This window comes from Ambystoma mexicanum, chromosome 5q (genome assembly GCF_040938575.1).
Source record: "Ambystoma mexicanum isolate Mex_15411 chromosome 5q, UKY_AmexF1_1, whole genome shotgun sequence".
Classification (NCBI taxonomy): Eukaryota; Metazoa; Chordata; class Amphibia; order Caudata; family Ambystomatidae; genus Ambystoma; species Ambystoma mexicanum.
The window spans coordinates 307,261,841-307,284,696 of record NC_090933.1 but is presented as its reverse complement, the minus strand read 5'-3'; positions in this window follow the sequence as shown (position 1 = coordinate 307,284,696).

The window sequence follows — 22,856 nt, the reverse complement described above, 5'->3', positions numbered from 1 at the left end:
TCCCAAAAGGAAATGCTCCTTTGGGTCCTGTGAATATTAATCAATGTGCTTAATGCCGCCAGGAAGGTAATTGGCGAGCACAGTGCCCCGTCCTTCGACAAAGGTCAAACAGTGCGTTTGGGAGTATGGGTAGACGACCCAGGGGCCGCCCTGGAGCAGGGGGCCCTGATAGAGGTCAGTTATTCCAAGATCCTCAGCAACCTTTTTCACGGGAAAATAAGGCCTCGAGTGTGGACTCGAGGAACATATTTGATCACCTTTCTGCTGCCTACCTTTCTGAAGAGCTTCCTTCTGACGAGGCTCTATTTCATTAGGATTGCCTGAAGCAGGGTTTGGAACCTTCACCTATTCCCGTTAATCAGAAAGGCCCCTACGTTGAATTATTAGTAGGGAATAGGAAACACCAGTTTTTGATAGACACTGGAGCACAGAAGTGCTCCATTGATCATTCCCGGGTTCCAAACATTCCACTGCCAGGGCAAACAAATGTTTCCGTAGGGTTTTCTAGTATACCAATTGTCTGTCCGGTTTCTTCGCCGGTGTCTGTTTCTTTGGGTCCCTTTACGGACCATTGCCCTTTTCTTCTCACTTCGAACTGTGGAGAGAATTTGCTGGGTTTGAATTTGTTAAAGAAATTGAACGCAATAATTCATTGTTCTTCTGATGGAGTACGGCTGACGGTTTCACCACAGCAACTTCCTAATTCTCAGTTCCTGATCCGACCTTTACCTCCTGAGTTTAGCATTGTCCCGGAATGTTTATGGGCGGTTGACGACAATGATGTCGGGGTATTACAGATTGAGCCCGTTAGAATAGTTTTGAAACATGGAGTGAAACTACCACGCATTCCGCAGTATAAAATATCAGTTGAGGGCGAGCGTGCTTTGAAATGCATTGTCTCCGATTTTGTGCATCGTGGGGTGATCGAGGAGATTACAGGTAGTCTGTGTAACAGTCCGATCTTGCCTGTATATAAGAAAGGCGACAATGCAATTCCATATCGGTTCATAATTGATCTTCGTGCTATTAACAGAGTTGTCGCCCCACAATTTCCAATTGTGCCTGATGTAACGACGATATTGACAATGATCCCTGCTACGGCTACGCACTTCAGCGTTGTGGATTTAAAAAACGCTTTCTTTAGCATTCCTATACATAAGGAAAGTAGATATCTGTTTGCGTTCACCTTGGGGGGGCTCTCATTTACATTTACCAGGGCACCTCAAGGGTATACTGAAAGTCCAAGCATTTATAGTAGAGCTTTGAAAGAGCAGCTCGACACCCTTGAATTGCCACCTACTTGTACGCTGCTTCAATATGTTGATGATTTGCTTTTGGCTGCAGACTCTGAGAGTGCTTGTAAAGAAGGCACTGTACTGTTGCTTGTTCATTTAGCTAAAAATGGTCATAAAGCTTCGCTCAAAAAATGTCAATATTTTTGTCAGGAGGTCGCCTATTTAGGCTACCTCCTGTCAAAGGAGGGGAGAAGATTGACACCTGAAAGAATAAAACACATTTCTGGCATGTCTGTTCCAAATACACAGAAGGAAGTCAGAGCCTTAATAGGTATGGCTTCTTACTGTAGGTTGTGGATCCCGAACTTTTCGCTAGTGATAAAACCGATGTTGGCTTTGACGAAGAAGGGCATTTCTCTGCCACTGCCATGGAACTCGGAACATCAACGATCATTTGAGCTTCTCAAAACCGCGCTATGCTCTGCACCGGTTCTGGGTACTCCAAATTATGACAAGGCCTTTGTGTTGTTTGTGCATGAATGTGATGGATGTGCTTTGGCTGTGTTAACATAGGAACACGGAGGGAAGAATAGGCTGTGCGGCTACTACTCCTCCGCCCTTGATCCTGTCGCATGCGCTTTGCCAAGATGTTTGCGAGCTGTCGCTGCTGCCGCGTCTGTAAAACAGAGTGAGGGAATGGTCCTAGGCCATGGTTTGATTTTGATGGTACCTCACTCTGTTGATATCCTATTGAACAAAACCCAAACGCAACACCTCACCACTGCGCGGTTAACAAGGTATGAATTAATTCTGTTTGCCCCTCACATTCAAATTAAGAGGTGTTGTGTTCTTAATCCGGCTGAACTCTTACCTTTCCCGCAAAACACTGTTTGCGGTGACGAAGAATTACATGAATGCCTATATACCACTGAACAAGAAACGAAGGGCAGGATAGATCTCATAGATACTCCTTTGGGCAATGCAGAAGGGGAGCTGTTTTGTGATGGCTCCTGCTTCAAACTTTCAGATGGTACATCAACAGCTGCTTATGCAGTTACTACATTGAGTAAAGTTGTTGAAACTAAGAGAATTTCGCATAACTCCGCGCAGGCCGCAGAGATTATAGCGTTGACCCGAGCTTGTGAACTCTCCCAAAGGCGTATAGTAAATATATATACTGATAGCCAGTACGCATTTGGGGTGGCTCACAACTTTGGAAGTCTCTGGTCGGAAAGAGGGTTCCTGACCTCACATCGGACTAAGATCCAGCATGGCCCCTTAATAGTGCAATTACTCTCGGCACTCTCACTCCCTAAATAGTTAGCGATCATGAAATGTGCAGCACATCGTAAGGTCATAGATGATGTGGGGAAAGGGAACGCTTTTGCGGACCTGATAGCCAGACAAACGGCCACAGACCTTAGCACGGACATGTATGCTTTGAGGGAAATGAGAGATGCTTATATAATGGATGAAGGTATTGGGTCTGTGCGAGATATTCAAACTGATGCCACAGTAGAAGAATTTAAAAGGTGGGCTGAAGGAATGGGGAAACTGGATGATGATGGGTGTTGGGTGGATACATCTGAAGGAAAATGGTTGCTCCCTGATTCATATGTATTGGCAATGGTTACGATGGCACACGGTCCTACACATGTGTGTGCCCAGCAGATCACGAAAATGTTAGAACAAGTTTGGGTGAATAACAAGATTCTGGAGACTGCAAAAAGACATGTCCGAAATTGTATGATCTGCTTACAGCACAATGTGGGTAAGGGGACAGTAACTCCAAGGGGAAGCTTTGGGCCCCCTTCTGTTCCCTTTGAGGTCATTCACTTTGATTTTATTGAGATGGAACGGTGTAACAATTTGAAATATGTTCTTGTAATTATTTGTGCCTTTAGTAAATGGGTCAAGGCTTTCCCCGTTAAAGATGCTACCGCCATGACCACTGCAAAGATTATGGTAAAATAATTTTTTCCTCGATTTGGGCTCCCGAGGGTAATTTGGTCGGATAATGGTCCCCATTTTGTTGCAGCAGTAATTTTGCAGATATGCACAGCCTTACGTATTGAGAAACGATTTCACTCAGCTAGACATCCTCAAAGTGCTGGGTTGGTGGAAAGACACAATGGTATCTTCAAGAATAAGCTTGCAAAAACATGTGCCGATACCAAACTGAAATGGCCAGATGCCTTACCTATTGTATTATTGGCTATGCGTACTACACCTCAATCTAAGGCTGGGCTTTCTCCATTTGAGGTAGTGATGGGGAGACCTGCTAACATTTGGGGTCTCCCAAAACCTAAAGCCCTGAGAGAGGTGGAAAATGTATTACTTGTAGACTACTGTAACCAGTTAACTAAAAATCTGTATTTCATTTATCACCAGGTGCACTCAGCTTTATCTGTTCGGTTCACGGGCCCAGGACACGATATACAACCTGGAAGTTGGGTCCTAGTGAAGGCCTACGAAAGGTCTTCCTGTCTCGCGCCTCGCTGGCGGAGACCCTACCAGGTGCTGTTGGTCACCAGGACAGCATTGCGGGTGGCTGGAAAGAAGCACTGGATCCACGCGACGCATGTCAAGAAACTTCCTCACCCGACGCCACACGTTACAGAAGAAGCAGAACCCCTCGCTGATGCTACAGTCTCTAATCTTGGAGTAGCAAACAGCGCTGTGAGTGCGTCAGAGAATTTCTCTGAGCCCGAGGAGCTTGGGGAACAGTCCATTTTGTCTCCGCACTCTCTTGAAAAATCCCTTCCGGAAAACGTTGTTTCAAGCTCTGCGACTTCCGTCGCCTCCGATACGTCGCTTCCCTCAGGAAGTGACGACACTTTATTTCCGGATCAGACAATCTTGGGTACCACCAGGTACAACCTTCGACGAAGAAAATAGAACTACGGCACAGGTTTTTTTTGTGCATCTGGAAAAGGGAAGTGATTGGAAGTTTTCTTTTGTATAAGAAAGTTCTGTTGAACAAAAGGGATTCTGCTGGCTAGGGTTGGGAAGGACTAAGAAATCGCGCGACCGTAGCGTCGCCAGCAACGAACATTGGGGTCATCGATCGAGGAACTACAATGCCTGCCACCTCCACTGCTGCTCTCCGCACTGGACTTGTGAATAAGGGGGTGACCAACTTGGACAATGAACAATGTGCCTGGGCCCCGAAAACGTACTGCTGTGTTTTGATAATGATAATTGTTATTTTTGCAACTACTGCTGTAGGACTTTGGTACTTTGAAGAAATCTATCCTCTGAAACCTTTACTACCGACCGAGATTTTACCAACTGCTTTGACTCCCTCTGTACACCTTCACACTCTGTCCCCTAGAGACTCCCAACATAGACAAAAGTATCATAATAACACTCTAATGATAGTGATGAATGCAACTCATGCCATTTTTAATAAGAGTAATTATTGGATTTGTACTCATTTACCGCAACATGGGAACAAGGGACTGGGATAGTATATTCATCCTTTACCTTTAACGACTGCTTGCTATGCTTCTCTTAGAGCACTATTCTTTGGCCGTTGGAATGATAGCATCTCAGGGAACTTTGATGGAACTAATCTAAATGTTTTCGAGAAACGTGAATTAACTCCCCTGGGATGATCGCTTTTCGCAAATAGAAGTAAACCCAATGTCGCTTCTATTAGGCCGTCTGATAAACTATCTCTTCCTTTTCAAACTTTAATTTCTTTTAAAATGGCTCCGATAGGCAATAAGGACGCCGTGCCCCCTTCTTATTCTATAAATCATAGCCCTGACTCGGTCCCCTTTTGTGTACAAAGAAATGGCACTCGGCCAATGGGAGATTTTTAAGGTTGTAAGAACATTGTAAATTTGACTGGAGAAAACAGGCCTCTGTATGTAGGGGGGCCTGTTTATTTTGTTTGTGGTAGTTTAGCATTTCCCTGGTTGCCCAAGGATTGGCAGGGAACCTGTTATTTAGGAATACTGTTAGCCGGGGTATTTGTAGCTAGTACATTGGAGGTTTCTAAGGCTCGCCCACGGCGGGACAAGAACGGAGATACCCCTGGGCAGGTATTGGGAGATATAGCGAAATCAGTTGTGCCCTTTTGGGGACAAATAACAAACTCTGAGAACATTAGGGGATTAGCAAGGGTACTGGAGAGAACGATCAACCGGACCACGGACATACTCTACAATATGACCTTAGAGCAAAAAGCAATAAGATTGGTAGCACTCCAAAATCGGATGGCATTAGATGTCATTTTGGCAGAACGAGGTGGAGTATGCAAATTAGTGGGGTCCGCTTGCTGTGTTTTCGTACCAGATTCCTCGCCGACAATTTTTAAAGCAATACAGAACTTGCATACTCTTAGTTCTGAAGTACATATCCCTGTGGGAGACTGGAATCTTAGCACCTGGTTCTGGGAATCTTTACGATCTTGGGGTTGGAAGGTGCTTTCTGTTATTCTGGTTATTTTGGGGATCCTGCTATTCCTTTGTTGCTGTTTTCAATGTCTTTCGAGTATATGTGGAATGCTAGGGGGATGTTGTGCCCAAGCAGTGAGCACAATAGGGCATAGAATATATGCCCCAGATACAGCATCTAAAGAATTCGTGTTACAAGAGGATCTGATGAACGACCTAATGGCTATAGATATTACAGACAATGATTCGGGATGCATGGATGACAACACATGGAGTTATTTGCAAAAGTATTAGAAATGATGTTAGCACTTGGCATAGGCCAAAAGGAGGGTCTGTTGGAATTGAAATGATATTATGCCTCCTGTCACAGTATTTGAATGTGTGTTGGCCTACGCCAAGTTGTCTAAAATATCATGTAAATAGACTCTGCGGCAAGGTCTTGACCTTAACGAAAAATTGTGTAAGTCGCCATCTTGGATTTAGCCGCCATTTTAGGTTCTCTTGTAATGTGGAAGTCACCCTGAACATCAAAATGGAGGCCGAATGACATTCTGAGTGAGATTCTGGCCGTTGTGACCTCCGCACACATGAATAAGTAATATGCCTGCAGGCCACTTGTCGGGGTCGCAAACTGAGACCTTGTCCTATCGCTGACCTATGTGTAAATGAACAACTGTATCAGCGGAACTGATCAAAATGCATACATTATGGGATTGACCTGGCAAGGAACCCTAGGCCTGGTCCCAAGAATGGTTAACCCGCGAGGGGGTTGGCCAGGGCTGAATAAAGAATATAAAAGCCCAAGTATTCCAATGTACGGTCTCTCTACTAATGCATCAAGCCTTCGTTGAAATTTGTTAGGTTACTCTGAGAGCCGAATAGCTATCCGTTTGTCAATTGACTTTTTTGGTAACTGTTGTAGCTTTTAAATAAAGCACTTTTTATGTCCTTTGTAACCTGTGTTGGTGTGTTTCCTTTGGGCTTCCCAGCCTCATATCAATTTCTTTGTTTTCACACATCTACAATCCCCATTTACCGGGTGGACATGGATTTCTTGAGCACTCAGCATAAGGCAGTGCTCTGGAGAAATGTTGCAAGTTTGCAGTTCCCAGGAGAACATGACTGCAGTGAAATGGGACCAGTAGATACCTTCGGGGCCAGTCAGTAGGGCTCCTGGGTGCCTCCTGGGAATTTGTAGGGTATTAGAAATTAAATACAGTCAAATCAAATTCAAACCATTGTGGGGTATGAGGCTTCAAATCACCCTTGGCAGATGGGCATGGGAAGAGGGCTGAGAAGTGGGGGAATGAGCAACAGGGAACCAATCAACAGGAGAGTTTTGATGTCAATAGCGTGCAACAATCTGTCATGATGCCTACCTCCAAGGAGCCAGGTCCGACCCAGCAACCCCAGAGGCAGGCATCATTTCCCCCAGGGGAGTGCCAGCGGGCCCAAGCTGGGGCCCTTTGGAAGCAGTCCTGGTGCCTTAGGCGCCAGGCTCATGTTGGATCTCTGTCCTGGCGCCTTAGGCGCCAGGCTCATAAAGCTAGACATGTGTTCAAGTGTTTTAATGTGCACTTGCCTGATGCAGACCATGCTGCCACATCCAGGCCCTCTTGAGGCCTGAATGGAACTACTTTACCTAAGGGACTACTTTCCACCCGGGTGTGGTCGGGGAAGGATACATACCTGATTGGAGGAAGGATACACACTTGGGACTTCTTCCAAAGCTATTTAAACCACACCCGATCAGCAACTCACGCTTCGCGTTGTTCTGCTCCTCGCAGCTGGACGCTCACTGTGTCAGCTCCTGCATCTGGACTTCAGCCACGCCTGTCAGCATCCTGGGTCACCTACAAAGGGAGACAAGAGACCTTACCAGCTAAAGCTGCACCCCTGGAGACATCACCGATGATCCTGAAAGGGAAGACATTATTTTTAAAAGCATTTCGTTACGATCGCTGCAGCGCTGCATTTCACTCACCTTTCCTGGGTTCCTCCATCTTCAGCAGCGATCATCCGGATACACAGCCACTTCCCAGAGCCTAGAGAAAAAGACAAGAATAAGAGGTGAGAGAAGGAAGGGAATAAGACTCACCTGTTGGGTCATTCCCATTTCATTTCGGGTCTTGCCGCTTCCAGGCATTTTCCGGACCCCGGCCCCTATGGGGAAAAAAGACAAAGACATTGAATGAGCGTATGCAAAGACAGTTCCCGAGCGCTCATCCAGAACTAACCTGCCATTTACTGGAACTGGAACTGCACGTTTCACTTCGGGTCGGCGCCATATCTCCGGCATTCCGAACCCCGGCCCCTAAGGGGAAAAAAGACATAAGCATTAGCGCTTGCTGCAAAAAGACAATGAACATTATTATTAAGCTTGGACTTTTGAACTTGCAACAGAACTTTTACAGAGCCTTACCTGAATAGTCAAGCTTACCTGAACTCCCATCAATCCTCAATCCAGTGAAGTAACTGGGTTTCAACGCGCCCCTGCATCGGAAGCAGGATGGAGAGCTCATCCTTCCTGACCCTAAGGTGAGACTTCACGGGGAATCGTGGAAGGGTATCATGGAGGGTTGGAAGAGAGTGGGAGGCTTGAGCATAACTCAGTCAGTAGGTAATACTCCCTTTTCACGCACAGGGGAATATTCCTGCGAGCCGGAGAAGCCAGAGTAGAGGGCCCTTCCTGTCCATCTTCAGAGTCCTGCGCTTCACCATTGAAGAAGCATCAGCACTCGAAGCCAGACCTGCGCCTCCGTGGGAATCAGGTGAGCATTACAGAACGCGAAGCCTACCCACAATTTCCCACCCGGGCGCTATGGAGACTTCCGAGACTGACCAGCTGGCCCAGCTTTTGGGGGAATTACGGGCAGAGGTGCACTCAGCCTGCCAGGAGACTAACGCTCTCAAAAGAGAACTGATCTTATCCAAGGAAAGAACAGATGACCTAGCCAAAAGGTTATTACAGGCCCAGGCAGGGCACACTCCTTTACCTAATTCCGGAGACATTTCCACATCAATGGGTTTGAGTAACCCGGTACAAATTAATCTACCTGGCCACATGCCTTTGGCCCCGCCTGAACGTTTTGCGGGGGATCCCAAGAAATATGCTGTCTTTATGAACCAATGTCGTTTACACTTTCTATGCAGACCCGGAGCCTTCCCTAACGACCAGACCAAGGTAGCCTTTATACTATCTTACCTCAGTGGCAGTGCTGCCGATTGGTCTATTCCATTGGTAAATCAGGATGATCCCATTCTCCAGAATTTTCAGGGCTTCCAGGCCAGCATGGAAAGATTGTTCGCTCAACACTCTCAAGGACAGGCCCTTGATAACGAACTGCTATCCTTGCGACAAGGTAATCAGGATCTTCTGTCCTACATAGCCACCTTTAACAGACTGGTTGTGGAAACTGGATGGCCAGAAAGCAAAAGGATCACATTGTTTCATCGAGGCCTGCGCGGAGAGCTTAAGGATGTTCTAGCTCAGATAGTAAACCCACCCCAGGTCTGCGCAGACTACATTGACTTGGTGGTTCAACTTGATCACAGACTTCAAAATAGAAAAGCAGATCGGTTCAAGTATGAAAACCGAGCACCGATCAAAACCCACGCTAACTCCAAGAGTACCGACGTATCTGAACCTATGCAAATCGGTGGTGTTAAAGGACCATTAACGCAGAAAGAACGAGAGAGAAGGTGGCAAATGCAACTTTGTCTGTATTGCGGGACTTCCGGTCACTTTCTTCGAAATTGTCCAGTTAAACCACTTAAGAAGGTGGTTGGAGCTACTGATAACGAATTAGTGACACCTGATTCGGGAAACGACCTAGCCCGGCAAGCGTAGGGGTCCGCTTGCCGAGCTTGAAAACTAACTCTTTGACCTCGCATTTTGTCATGCCAATGGTGCTCGTGGACCCAAAACAGCCTCAGCAGTTGCATGCTATAAAAGCATACATCGACAGTGGAGCTATTGGAAATTACATAGACCGTGAATTGGCTTCCAGGATTAAGCTTCCTCTCCGCCCGAAAGTAACCCAAGATGTCATTACTACAGTAGATGGAACCGAAATAGCCTCAGGGCCTGTAACGCATTCCACTGTTGAAGTGACACTGGTGGGTCAGGATGGACATCGGGAAGCAATCGTGTTTGATGTGATCAAGGCCCCACAATTTCAAGTAATTCTTGGAATTCCTTGGTTAGAAACACATAATCCCAGAATAGACTGGCGAGCAAAGAAGATAAGTTTTCCTGATTGTGAACCAACTTGTTATCCAAGAAATCCAGCTATGGGTCTAGCCTCAGCAACTTCCACCCCTGTACAGCTACCGTCAGAATACCAAGAATTCCAAGACGTTTTTCAGAAAGAACAGGCTAACACGTTACCTCCCCATCGGTCTTATGATTGCCAAATCGATCTGGTACCCAATGCTCAACTACCTTGTAGTAGGATTTATGCTCTTACGGAACCTGAGAACCTGCATTTGTGTCAGTATTTAGATCAGTACCTAGCCAATGGTTTCATTCGCCCGTCCAAGTCTCCTGTCTCTTCAGCTCTGTTCTTCGTGCCGAAAAAAGAAGGCGACCTTAGAACGTGTATAGACTATCGCGCCCTAAATCAAATAACGATTAAGAATCGTTATCCTCTGCCCTTGATCCCTGAGCTTATCGACCAGGTGAAAGACGCTTGTGTGTACACCAAGTTAGATCTCCGAGGAGCTTATCACCTGGTGCGCATAAAAGAAGGCTACGAATGGAAGACTGCATTCCGCACCAAGTTTGGGCTTTTCGAATATCAGGTGATGCCCTTCGGTTTGTGCAATGCACCTGCCACCTTTCAGTACTTTATGAATGATGTTCTTCGGGAACTTATCGATGTCTGTGTCATTGTTTACATTGACGACATCCTGGTGTACTCTTCTTCAGAATCTGATCACAGAAAACATGTCAGGGCAGTTCTTGAGAAACTGCGCCAGCACAGACTATTTGCAAAACTCGAAAAATGCGTTTTTCATACCACAGAAGTTGAGTTTCTCGGATTCATCCTGACACCTCAAGGAGTCCGAATGGACTCGCGAAAGGTGGACGCCATCCTCAAGTGGCCATCTCCAAGCTCGGTGAAGGGAGTTCAGAGCATGCTCGGCTTTGCCAATTTCTATCGAAGATTCATCCCGGAATTTTCCCGAACAGTCCAACCCATCACCGTTCTCCTAAAGAAAAACAAACGCTTCGAATGGACTCTTGAGGCCGAACAAGCCTTCCAGGACCTGAAAACCAAATTCACCTGTATTGAAGCACCCGCACCCAGATCTCCCGTACATAGTGGAAACCGATGCATCCAGTTCGGCCATGGGAGCTGTCCTGTCGCAAAGAGACCCAAAAACTAACCAACTACACCCAGTGGCCTTTTGGTCCAGAAAATGTTCTCCTCCTGAAATCAACTACGCAATTACCGATAAAGAGTTACTGGCCATCAAATCTGCTTTCAAGGCTTGGTGTCACTACCTTCTCGGGGCAAGACACACCATCACCGTAATTACTGACCACAGAAACTTACAGTATTTAAAGACGGCCAAAGCTTAATCTTCACGACAACTCCGATGTGCTCTATTCTTTGCGGAATTTGATTTTGTAATTACCTATCGCCCTGGCTGCAAGAATGGAAAAGCGACGCCTTATCCCGGATTGGCATGGAAGAACCTAATTCGAGCTTAGAACCTGTGCCCATCATACCTGAGCAAAGAATCTTAGGCTTAACTTCATTGCAAACTATTGAGGATATCCAAACGCAAGTAAAACAACTTCTAGACTCTTCAACCTTACTGGAATGGAGTCAAAAGGGTCCTCATTACACCGTTAAGGATGACTTACCCTACTTCCAGGAGCGGTTGTTTCTGCCAATTAAAGAATTGCAAGAACTTGTTATTGCCCATCATCATGAATCTTTAATGGAAGGACACCCTGGTATCGCTAAAACGGAGGAAAAAATCAAACGCCACTTCTGGTGGCCTTCTTGGAGAAAAGACATAAAGTCTTTTGTACTGTCTTGTGGAATTTGCGCCCAAAACAAGGCTCAAAAGAAAAGGCCAGCCGGCCTACTTCAACCCTTGGATGTTCCACCGGCACCATGGCACACCCTGTCAATGGACTTTATAACAGATCTGCCTCCTTGTGCTGGTTACAACACAATCCTTGTAATTGTGGACCTATTCTCCAAAATGGCCCACTTTATCCCTTTAAAGGGTTTGCCTTCAGCTTCCACCTTGGCCAAGGAATTCCTGGAGAATATAGTTCGCATACTTGGTTTCCCTTCCATATTAGTCTCGGATCGTGGAAGTCAATTTATCTCCCATTTTTGGAAGAAGTGTTGCCAACTAGCACAAATAGATGTGCGGTTATCCACCAGCCACCACCCCCAGACCGACGGACAAACCGAGAGAACCAATCAGACTCTCGAGCAATATCTTCGGTGCATGTTACACCAATCCGAGTTAAATTGGAAAGACATCCTTTGGATCGCAGAATATGCATACAACAATTCAGTGCATTCTGGAACCGGACAAACCCCCTCTTATACTTTGTATGGTCACCATCCTCGGACCTCTGACCTAGATCCACCTCTGACCCTGGAAATTCCCGCAGTAAATCATCTGCATTCCACAATAACCCGAGCCTTCAAAGAAGCTGCAACTCATTTACAGCAAGCCAAGAAAAAGTATAAAGAAAACGCTGATTTGCACCGAAGTAAAACTCCTCCTTACCAAGTAGGAGACCAGGTATGGCTAGCAACTAAACATTTACCCCTCAAGGGCCCGCGAACCTTCAATCCCAGATTCATAGGACCTTATCCCATCAAAGCTATAATCAACCCAGTGGCCTTTAAACTGGATCTACCGTCCAACATGCGTGTTCATCCAGTTTTTCATGCATCACTTTTGAAGCCAGTACAACCAGGAACCCGATTATCCAAGCCTCCAGATCCAGTTCAAATTGAAGGGGAATTAGAATTCGAAGTTAAAGACATTTTAGACTCCAAGGTGGTAAAGTCGAAACTCTTTTATCTTGTTGATTGGAAGGGATATGGACCTCAGGAGAGATCGTGGGAGCCTAGTAACAATGTCCACGCACCTCGATTAGTACAAAGGTTTCACCGGAGATTTCCGAACAAGCCCAAACCCCCGGAGGGAAGAACCTTGGGAGGGGCCTTGAGGGGGGGTACTGTCATGATGCCTACCTCCAAGGAGCCAGGTCCGACCCAGCAACCCCAGAGGCAGGCATCATTTCCCCCAGGGGAGTGCCAGCGGGCCCAAGATGGGGCCCTTTGGACGCAGTCCTGGCGCCTTAGGCGCCAGGCTCATGTTGGATCTCTGTCCTGGCGCCTTAGGCGCCAGGCTCATAAAGCTAGACATGTGTTCAAGTGTTTTAATGTGCACTTGCCTGATGCAGACCATGCTGCCACATCCAGGCCCTCTTGAGGCCTGAATGGAACTACTTTACCTAAGGGACTACTTTCCACCCGGGTGTGGTCGGGGAAGGATACATACCTGATTGGAGGAAGGCTACACACTTGGGACTTCTTCCAAAGCTATTTAAACCACACCCGATCAGCAACTCACGCTTCGCGTTGTTCTGCTCCTCGCAGCTGGACGCTCACCGTGTCAGCTCCTGCATCTGGACTTCAGCCACGCCTGTCAGCCTCCTGGGTCACCTACAAAGGGAGACAAGAGACCTTACCAGCTAAATCTGCACCACGGAGACATCACCGACGATCCTGAAAGGGAAGACATTATTTTTAAAAGCATTTCGATACGATCGCTGCAGCGCTGCATTTCACTCACCTTTCCTGGGTTCCTCCATCTTCAGCAGCGATCATCCGGATACACAGCCACTTCCCAGAGCCTAGAGAAAAAGACAAGAATAAGAGGTGAGAGAAGGAAGGGAATAAGACTTACCTGTTGGGTCATTCCCATTTCATTTCGGGTCTTGCCGCTTCCAGGCATTTTCCAGACCCCGGCCCCTATGGGGAAAAAAGACAAAGACATTGAATGAGCGTATGCAAATACAGTTCCCGAGCGCTCATCCAGAACTAACCTGCCATTTACTGGAACTGGAACTGCACGTTTCACTTCGGGTCGGCGCCATATCTCCGGCATTCCGAACCCCGGCCCCTAAGGGGAAAAAAGACATAAGCATTAGCGCTTGCTGCAAAAAAACAATGAACATTATTATTAAGCTTGGACTTTTGAACTTGCAACAGAACTTTTACAGAGCCTTACCTGAATAGTCAAGCTTACCTGAACTTCCATCAATCCTCAATCCAGTGAAGTAACTGGGTTTCAACGCGCCCCTGCATCGGAAGCAGGATGGAGAGCTCATCCTTCCTGACCCTAAGGTGAGACTTCACGGGGAATCGTGGAAGGGTATCGTGGAGGGTTGGAAGAGAGTGGGAGGCTTGAGCATAACTCAGTCAGTTGGTACTACTCCCTTTTCACGCACAGGGGAATATTCCTGCGAGCCGGAGAAGCCAGAGTAGAGGGCCCTTCCTGTCCATCTTCAGAGTCCTGCACTTCACCATTGAAGAAGCATCAGCACTCGAAGCCAGACCTGCGCCTCCGTGGGAATCAGGTGAGCGTTACACAATGTTTTGTTTCCTTGCTGATGTCTGCGGGGCACCCTATTGGTCGGATTCCATGTGAATGTTCCCCCTTTGCAAAGCTCAGGTTGTCTTGTTTGTTTGATGGGAACCGACCATTGGCAGATGAATAAAGTTGCAGTGGTCAGCACAATCATGTAATGCTTTGTAGCGTAATTATAGGGTGGTGTAGGAAGGTTTATGATGTCACGAGGGGTAGTGTTGTGCAGTGTGGGCAAGGAAGGTGCAAACCAATTATCATTCAATGTATGTATGGATATAGGAGACTGACATAGTCCAACCAAGCAGCTTTTGTAAGGTGTCCTAATATGTTTCAAATGTGGTGTATGCAAATTACATTGTTTATGTATAAAAACGTGACATGACATTGCCAGCTCCCTTCATTCAGTTCTGCTCCACAGTGTTGTTTAAACCGTGCGTTCCCAGCTGTTATATTGCCCTAAATAAATTGAATTACTTCTTGCTTGGTGTACGCTACTTTTTTGGATTACTTTGGTGTTCCTGTCATTACTTCATTTGGAGGACCCATGACATAGCAGGGACCAGACATGGTATCTCCATTATTGTTCATCATCACCATTGAACCTCTGGCGATCTGACTGAGATCCGATCTCATGAGGAATGGCTTTGTATGGCCCACCAGTCACGAGGACAGAGTGGCACTTTATTCTGATGACCTCCTCGACTTCTTGGGAGACGCTGCTCGCTCCTGTCCGAGGGTGACCCAGATTCTTCGTGATTATGGAATACACATTGGCCTTAAAGTGAAATGGTATAAATCTACATTTTTTCCATTACAATAGGATGACATAGCAATCCCCTGATTCTGTGTCTAACACGTAGCCAGAAACATGTTTACATACCTGGGTATACGCTTGTGTAGGCATTGGAAGCTATTTATTAAACACAATCTGGAGCCAAAAACGGCCCATTTCTTACAAAATGCCATAAACTAGAAATCGTTCCTGATAATGCTATTGGGTAGAGCCACAATATACAAGATGCTGAGGCTTCCCAGATACGTGTATGTCCTCCAAAACACCTCCATCATGCTACCAAAAGCAGAATATGACAGAGTAGCTGTTATTTTAAGGGACCTTATCTGGCAGGGCTTTAAGCCTATAATTAATTGCCTTTTTAATCCCACAAAACTCAGTTTTGGAGGTTGAGATAGGACTGCCTCATCTCAGGACTTACTACTGGGTGGGCCAATTGGTGGCGGCCAATGAATGGCTGCATGGAAATCCCCAGTTGCCCCATATAAATGTGGAATGTGCATGGATGAACAATGCTTAACCACAATAGATCCTATACGGCTGGCGGGGGAAATACACACTTCCAGAGACTTTGAGACAAGTTAAGTCTAGGAGGGAAGTAACAAAGTGCATGGCATGGGCAGGAAGAATCACACTCTCACAACCGCTATTGGGCAACACAGAACTTACTGAAATATATACGAAAGAAGGACAGAAGCTATGGATCAGAAAAATATTTTGGTGCTGGGAGATATTGTTAGGGAGGTAACCCTGCTTTCATTCCAAGGCCCCAAATCTAAATTTGACTTGTCTGTGTAGGAATTTGACCAGTACATTCTACTCACTGACGATCTACATGTTGTGTTATGTTATTTGGCATTAATATAGCGCCTTATGTATCATTGGTATGATCTCAAAGCGCTGGTAGGTTCAACGCCCTTGGTAACCGCTGTTCAGTAAGTAGAGAGAGTGTGGTATGGTGCGTGGGTGCACCGGATATGTGTGCAGCTGGTGTGGTTGTTGCATGATAGCTGCATTTTAGCGGTAGGTGTGGTGCTGAGGAAATCAGTTGGATGTGTTCAGTCTGGAGGGTGGACACCCAGACTGAGTTCTGGCTGCGTTAGGCCTGAGGAAATGCTTAAGCTAGCCGTAAAGTGCTCAGCTAGCTGTGTTTTATTAGGATGATGTCGAGTTTGTGGGGACATGTCATTATGAGAACAGCTAGACCGAATGTGTCATAGTACAGCTGTTTTCTAGTTGAATGATGGTGTATAAGTGAGAGTAAGCATAGTAGTGTTATAGGGTGGTTATCAGTAAAACGCCTGCGATCAAGCATGACATCAGGACAGGGGGCGTATATTAGGCACAATGTCTAAGTTCAACAATAAGGTTGAGACATGATATCATTCACAAGTCTATCTAAGTGCGGAATATTTCACAATTCCAACTAAGTGAGGGATATGCTACAGTCATAATATTATCTAGATGAGGCACATGCAATCATTCACCATTCCATCTAAGTGTGGCGCTTGCTACCATTTGAAAATCCATCCAAGTGTGGGACATGATATCATTCACAATTCCAACTAAGTGAGGGATATGCTACAATCATATTCTATCTAGATGAGTCACAATGCTATCATTAACAATTCCATCTAAGTGTGGCACATGCTATCATTTACAATTCTAACTAAGTGAGCTATATGCTACCAATCATAATTCTAACTAGATGAGGCACATGCTATCATTAACAATTCCATCTAAGTGTGGCACATGCTATCATTTACAATTCTAACTAAGTGAGCTATATGCTACCAATCATAATTCTAACTAGATGAGGCACATGCTATCATTTGCAATTTCATCTTAGTGTGGTTCATGCTATCATTCACAATTCAATCAAAGTGTGGCACATGCTATCATTCACAATTCTATCTAAGTGTGGGATATGCTATCATTCACAATTCTATCTACCATTTACAGTACCAACTAAGTGATGGATATGCATTCAATCATACTTCTATCTAGATGAGGCACATGCTATCATTCACAATTCTATCTTAGTGCAGGATATGCTATCATTCAAAATTCTATCTATCATTTACATACCAACTAAGTGAGCTATATGCTACCAATCATAATTCTATCTAAGTGAGGTATATGCTATAATTTACAATTCAATCGAGGTGTGGCACATGGTATCATTCACAATTGCTTTCAGGTGTGGCACATGCTATCTTTCAAAATTCCATCTAAGTGAGGGATATGCTATCATTTACAATTCAATCAAAGTGTGGCACATGCTATCCTTCACAATTCTATCTAAGTGCAGGATGTACTATCATCCACAAGTCCATCCAAGTGTGGCACATGCTATCGTTTTCAATTATATAATTTACAGTACCAACTAAGTGAGGGATATGCTACCAATCATAGTTATGTGTAGATGAGGTACATGCTATCATTTACAATTCCATCTAAGTGTGGCACATGCTACCATTCGCAATTCCATCTAAGTGTGGCACATGCTACCATTCACAAGTCCATCATTGTGTGGTACATGGTATCATTCACAAGTCCATCTAGGTGTGGCACATGCTACCATTCACAAGTCCATCTACGTGTGGAACATGGTATCATTCACAATTCTATCTATCATTTACAGTACCAACTAAGTGAGGGATATGCTACCAATCATAGTTATGTCTAGATAAGGTTCATGCTATCATTCATGATTCCATCTAAGTGTGGCTCTTGGTAACATTGTTGCACCTGTCTTAGTGTGAGGCTGGCTAATCATCATTGTCTCTTGGAGTGGCACAGGTTAACATTGGTAAGTATGTTAGTATGTTAGTATGTTATGCAGGACAACATTTACAGTCCAGCCTTGAATCTCTCTAGGTGTGCATGGTGTGAGTCTATGGCAGTTTACGTTATGGAAAGGTAAGGTAGAGTGGCACAGGCTTTCTGGAGTAGAGTAATTGCTCTACAGCCCACCCATGCCACATTTACAGTTTTGTTGGTGTCTGTTCACTGCTGGCTTCACTGGCTTCCCCTGCGGACACCTGCAGACACTTTCTGGAGCCGCCATTGCAGGAGCCGTCCTTTGCCTTGGGGTCCTTAGCCGCAGGTGCTGCCGGGCAGAGGGCTGCCCTGAATAGGTCAGTTATGACCAGGTGAATGTACCAATCAGGGAGGGTTGGAGGGTGGAGGGTGGGACTGGGAAAAGGCCAGACACAAACAAAGGACTACACCCCACAGACTGCACCCTTTGGATGCAGCCCAGCACAGAAAAATGGCCTCAGAAGCCAAAACAAACACTAGACAGACACCAGATTAGCACACAGTGTTCACCAAAAATATAAATACATAAATGGTTAAGCAAATAAATAAATATTTACATTAAAAAAAATGTAATTTGAAAAAACACACAACACTCCAAAAGAGGGCATAAAGCAGGCCGAAAACGGATTACAATAATTGTGAAACTACTCACTCACAATCAACCAGCCCCTAAAGTTGATTCCAGACTGGTGTCCCTGCCACATCCTTCCACATGGCTGTGGACATTGTCAAATACAGAACTTTCATGACACCCCTCCCTACTCACCTTTGCAGATCAATCTCCTACTAGATAGAATGGATGGCAAAGCTACCTCCACTTTATATCAAGCCATGACGTCATTCACTTATCAAACATTACAGCATCTCAAGACTAAATGGGATGCTGATTTAGGAACCCTAAAAGTGGAGGAATGGACCGAGGCACTCATGTTCCCACTTGAGGTAGCAATCTCATACAAACTGTGCTTGATGCAATTGAAGATTCTACATTGAATCTACTAGCCATGAACAATTCTATTTAGGTATGGCCGAGCTTCCAATCAGTACTGTTTAAGATGTGCATCTTTGGATGACACCTTTTTCCACACTATCTGCATGTGTCCTAAGATGAGGCGATATTGGTAGAAGATTATTGGTATGGTGTATTGGGAGCTCAAGTACTGGAAGAAGCCAAATTGCTGATGTTAGTTGTATGGAGTGACTCCTCCTTCAATCGATATGACAAGGTTATTCTTCCCACCTCTATGATGATTGCCAAACACAACAATGCTATGTTGTGGGGGAGTGATGAATTACCTAGATATGCCAGGAGAATTTCTGATATTATTGGAGGAATGCTGTTCATAACTCTTGTGGTTGTCTGTATACATTCGAAAAGATGTGGGAAAGGTGGAGGAATACATGAAGAGAGTTTACCTGCTGGTGGGGTAGTCATTTATGATAGAATGTTAACCCAATTTGTAAATTGTTATGATTAGGTCATGCTGGCACTGTAGTGTCTGATGAGCTCTTACGAAATGCAAACACATTTTTACAGAAAAAAAAAGGTCTGACTTGAAAAGTATACAAATCACATGAAAAAAACAACGTGTATGTATTAATGCTTGCAGAAGTATGTGTTCCATCATAAATGGGAGCTTCCAAATAACAGCATACTAATTAATATGACCTTAAAATGTTGTATCTGGGTTTAACTTCTGTGCTTAAAAAAATAATTTTAAAAAACCATCAAAAGTAATGGTGTGACAAAGTCACCTATTTATAGTCATTTTCTGCCACAGACTTGTATATTGTTATTCATGACCTAGAGAAAACATTCACATTTGTAAAAAAAAAAAAAAAAAAACAGAAACATATCTGCCTGAAATTCAGCTTGCAAAGTCCTGTGACATTTGGTCTGATCTTTCCTGTCTAGGACCTCCTTGACCCAAATAGCTGTATGAAAAGAAAGAGGAGGGCATGTATTTTATTTTATTGGGCATTTTTAAGGTGCTTATACATCAAGAAAATTGTGTTTCAAAGGACCCAATTGGCTTAACATTGACACCAAAATGGGAGCAGGCACATCTTTTCTACGAAGACAGCACAGTAGTTGTAGGGTGGGATAAGTTGTCCTGTCAAGGATAACAGTGTAGGCCAGTGGCTACCTGTAATATACTCTGACACTTCAGCTCCACTGTCTCAAATTTGGCTGCAAAATCATGTCTCCCAACAAACGCATTGTTTGCTTTAAATGAGTGTTGGCTAATTACTTTAAACAAACTTCACTTGGAGCCTTGGAGGGGTGACCGTTTGTCCTGCAACATACAAAAGCTTTGGGTATTACTACCATTGACGTTTATATACAACAGGGGTGTTGCTAGGTATGGAAAAGATCAGGGGCTAAGCTAATGTCGAGACTGGTGGGATTCAGGGCTAGCTATAGCCTTTTGGTTGTAGTCCCTGAGCTTCTATCCAGGGCTACAACCAAATAATCTGGGGTTATATCCTCCTCAGCCCACCCCCTCCTAGCAACGCCTCTGATATACACAAATGTATCAACCTCCGACAGAGTAAAGGTCAAATCTGCCTTCCCAGAATTGAAAACTGTGATCTGTCATGTGTACAGAGATTCATGCAACAAGTGCTCAATTCACTTAGATATGGTCTGACAGTCAAGCTTCTTGATATGCATTTATGTGTTGGTTATTTCATGTTATCAATGTATTTGCCAAATAATGGTGAGTTATAGCTGTGTTTTAGTTAACACACAACCTCTGATTGCTTCAGTGAATACAGAACACATTACAGAACTAATAGATGTGATTGGGACTCAGAGCTTCTGCAACATAATATACAATATCAAGACGTGTAATCTATGTTGTGTTAAAAATGTACACTGATTTAGTTGCATCAGGCAGCCAGATGCCTCCCCCACCTCCCAGGACAGATGGAAACTGCACTTGGTCTTTTCCCCCTCTCTTTAAAACCGTTTTGGCACCAGGAAAATAGCTGTGTCTTTTATTGAGACATTGGGCCTCATTACGAGGTTGGAGGTAGCCATGGCGGTTATACCGGCATGGCTAACCCCAAACTCAGGTCCGGCTCAGAGGTCCCGGTAATTCCCCTTCCACGGGAGCCAGAGCCGGTACGTCCCCATTCCCATTTGAGCCCCCAATGGGGCTCAAATGGGAATGGGGTGGATGGTAGCAGCGGTACAGAAGCACTACCGGCGCCGTTGTCACTGTACCGCCACAATTGTAATGAGGCCCATTAGCTAGGAGATTCGAGGTTTTATAAAACCAGGGATTGGAGATGAGATTCGACCTGGGGCTCTAGTTCAGCATTCTAAAAACAACTACACTACCCTTGAAAAATTGATCTAATCTCCCCCAAAAAAGATTTGAGGCATATTTTAAAGACACTGAAATATCACCTTCAATAAATATCTCAAGAGCTATTTAATAAACAACTGTGCTAGAATGCTTTCATTTTAGTTATGCCTTTCTAAGGTGAGATAAAGAAAATGTTTACAAACATGTTAATGTTGACTGAAAGTAAAGCTAAGAGCTAAGAACCATATCAGTCATTACAGAGTGATTGCAAATAGTTAACAGCAACTATACAGCACTCCCTGAAATGTCAACAGTAGCAGAAAGCATGCAACTGACTTCTCCTTCACTGCTAGGCGTAATGGGTGGCTAATCTGTTGCATTAACCGAATGATATGTTGCAATTCATCAGCTACTTTAATTGATTGAAGAGATTAATCTCAGAGCGAGCATGTGCGTTGCCATGCAGCATATTACCTTCATATTCATTATGTACTTCCTGTCCACGAGGGGAAGTGCAAATATAAATGCACTTTGGCTGTTGTGCATTTTCCCTTTTCCTTTGCTTGAGCCACTCGCTGTACTCCTACTAGTTTTTAAGACCGAAGTGTGTGTCAAACATTGTTACTTTCGAGTAGGCCACAGGCAAGCGAATAAACGTCTGCAAGTTGACAGCTAGCCAATTTTGTCTGAGATCACTGTCTCATTAAAACATACACTTAGAGCCACAAATGCCATCTCTCTGACTTAATTAGGTTAATGCCGCCCACATTGACAACAAGCTCAGTGTTCTCGGCCTAGGAAAGAGTCAGCTCTCTCCTAGGTTCGAACACCTTGCCTCCGTTAGCATGACATAACATATGTCCATGTGCAGATGGTTACGCCTGGACGCCTTCTTTAAAAATGCCTCGCAAACAATGGAAATAGGGTACACACTGGTGAAAGACAGCCGCGAAGCCTCATTCAAGTGCTGACAAGAGCCATTCCCCCTCAGTAAAAGAAATACAAAATAAACAAATAAAACAATGCTTTTGTACGTAGACTTGGTATCAAAATAAGACAAGATAATAAGCACCACAGGCACATTCCTGATCAATACTTCGATCACAGGTGGTTATTTGTTCAAATCAATCTGTCCCATTGGTTGGCCTGCTCAGTAAATGAAACACTGAACAATTATGAACAATGCCTTTGTTGTGAAGAGCCACGGGGCACGAGACAGGCATGGTCTTCTGTAGGCTTTCAGTGCCTCATGGGAAGAAACATAACAACAGCTAACAATGAACAAGCACAACGTGCTCCGCGGACTTCTTCTCTCCACCTCAGTCTTACAGTAAGCCTGTGTCAAAATAGGCGGCCAAAGCCCCAGTCACACGAATGTTCACTGTATTCAGGTGATTTTGGTTCAGCTGAATCTTTACTAGATTCAGGTGATAGATTCCGGTTTAGAATATTCATGTGACAAAATGTTGCTACAAAGCCAGCACATGTTCAAAGCAGCAAAGTATAAGGCTAACACAATCCTTCCGACCAAAGATGCTCAAACAAAGGAAAATATCTAAACTGTGTAACTTAAACATGACTTTTTCTTTATTATAAACACCAAAATGAATTCTTTGTATGCAACTGACAAAAAATTGTGATCTTTAAA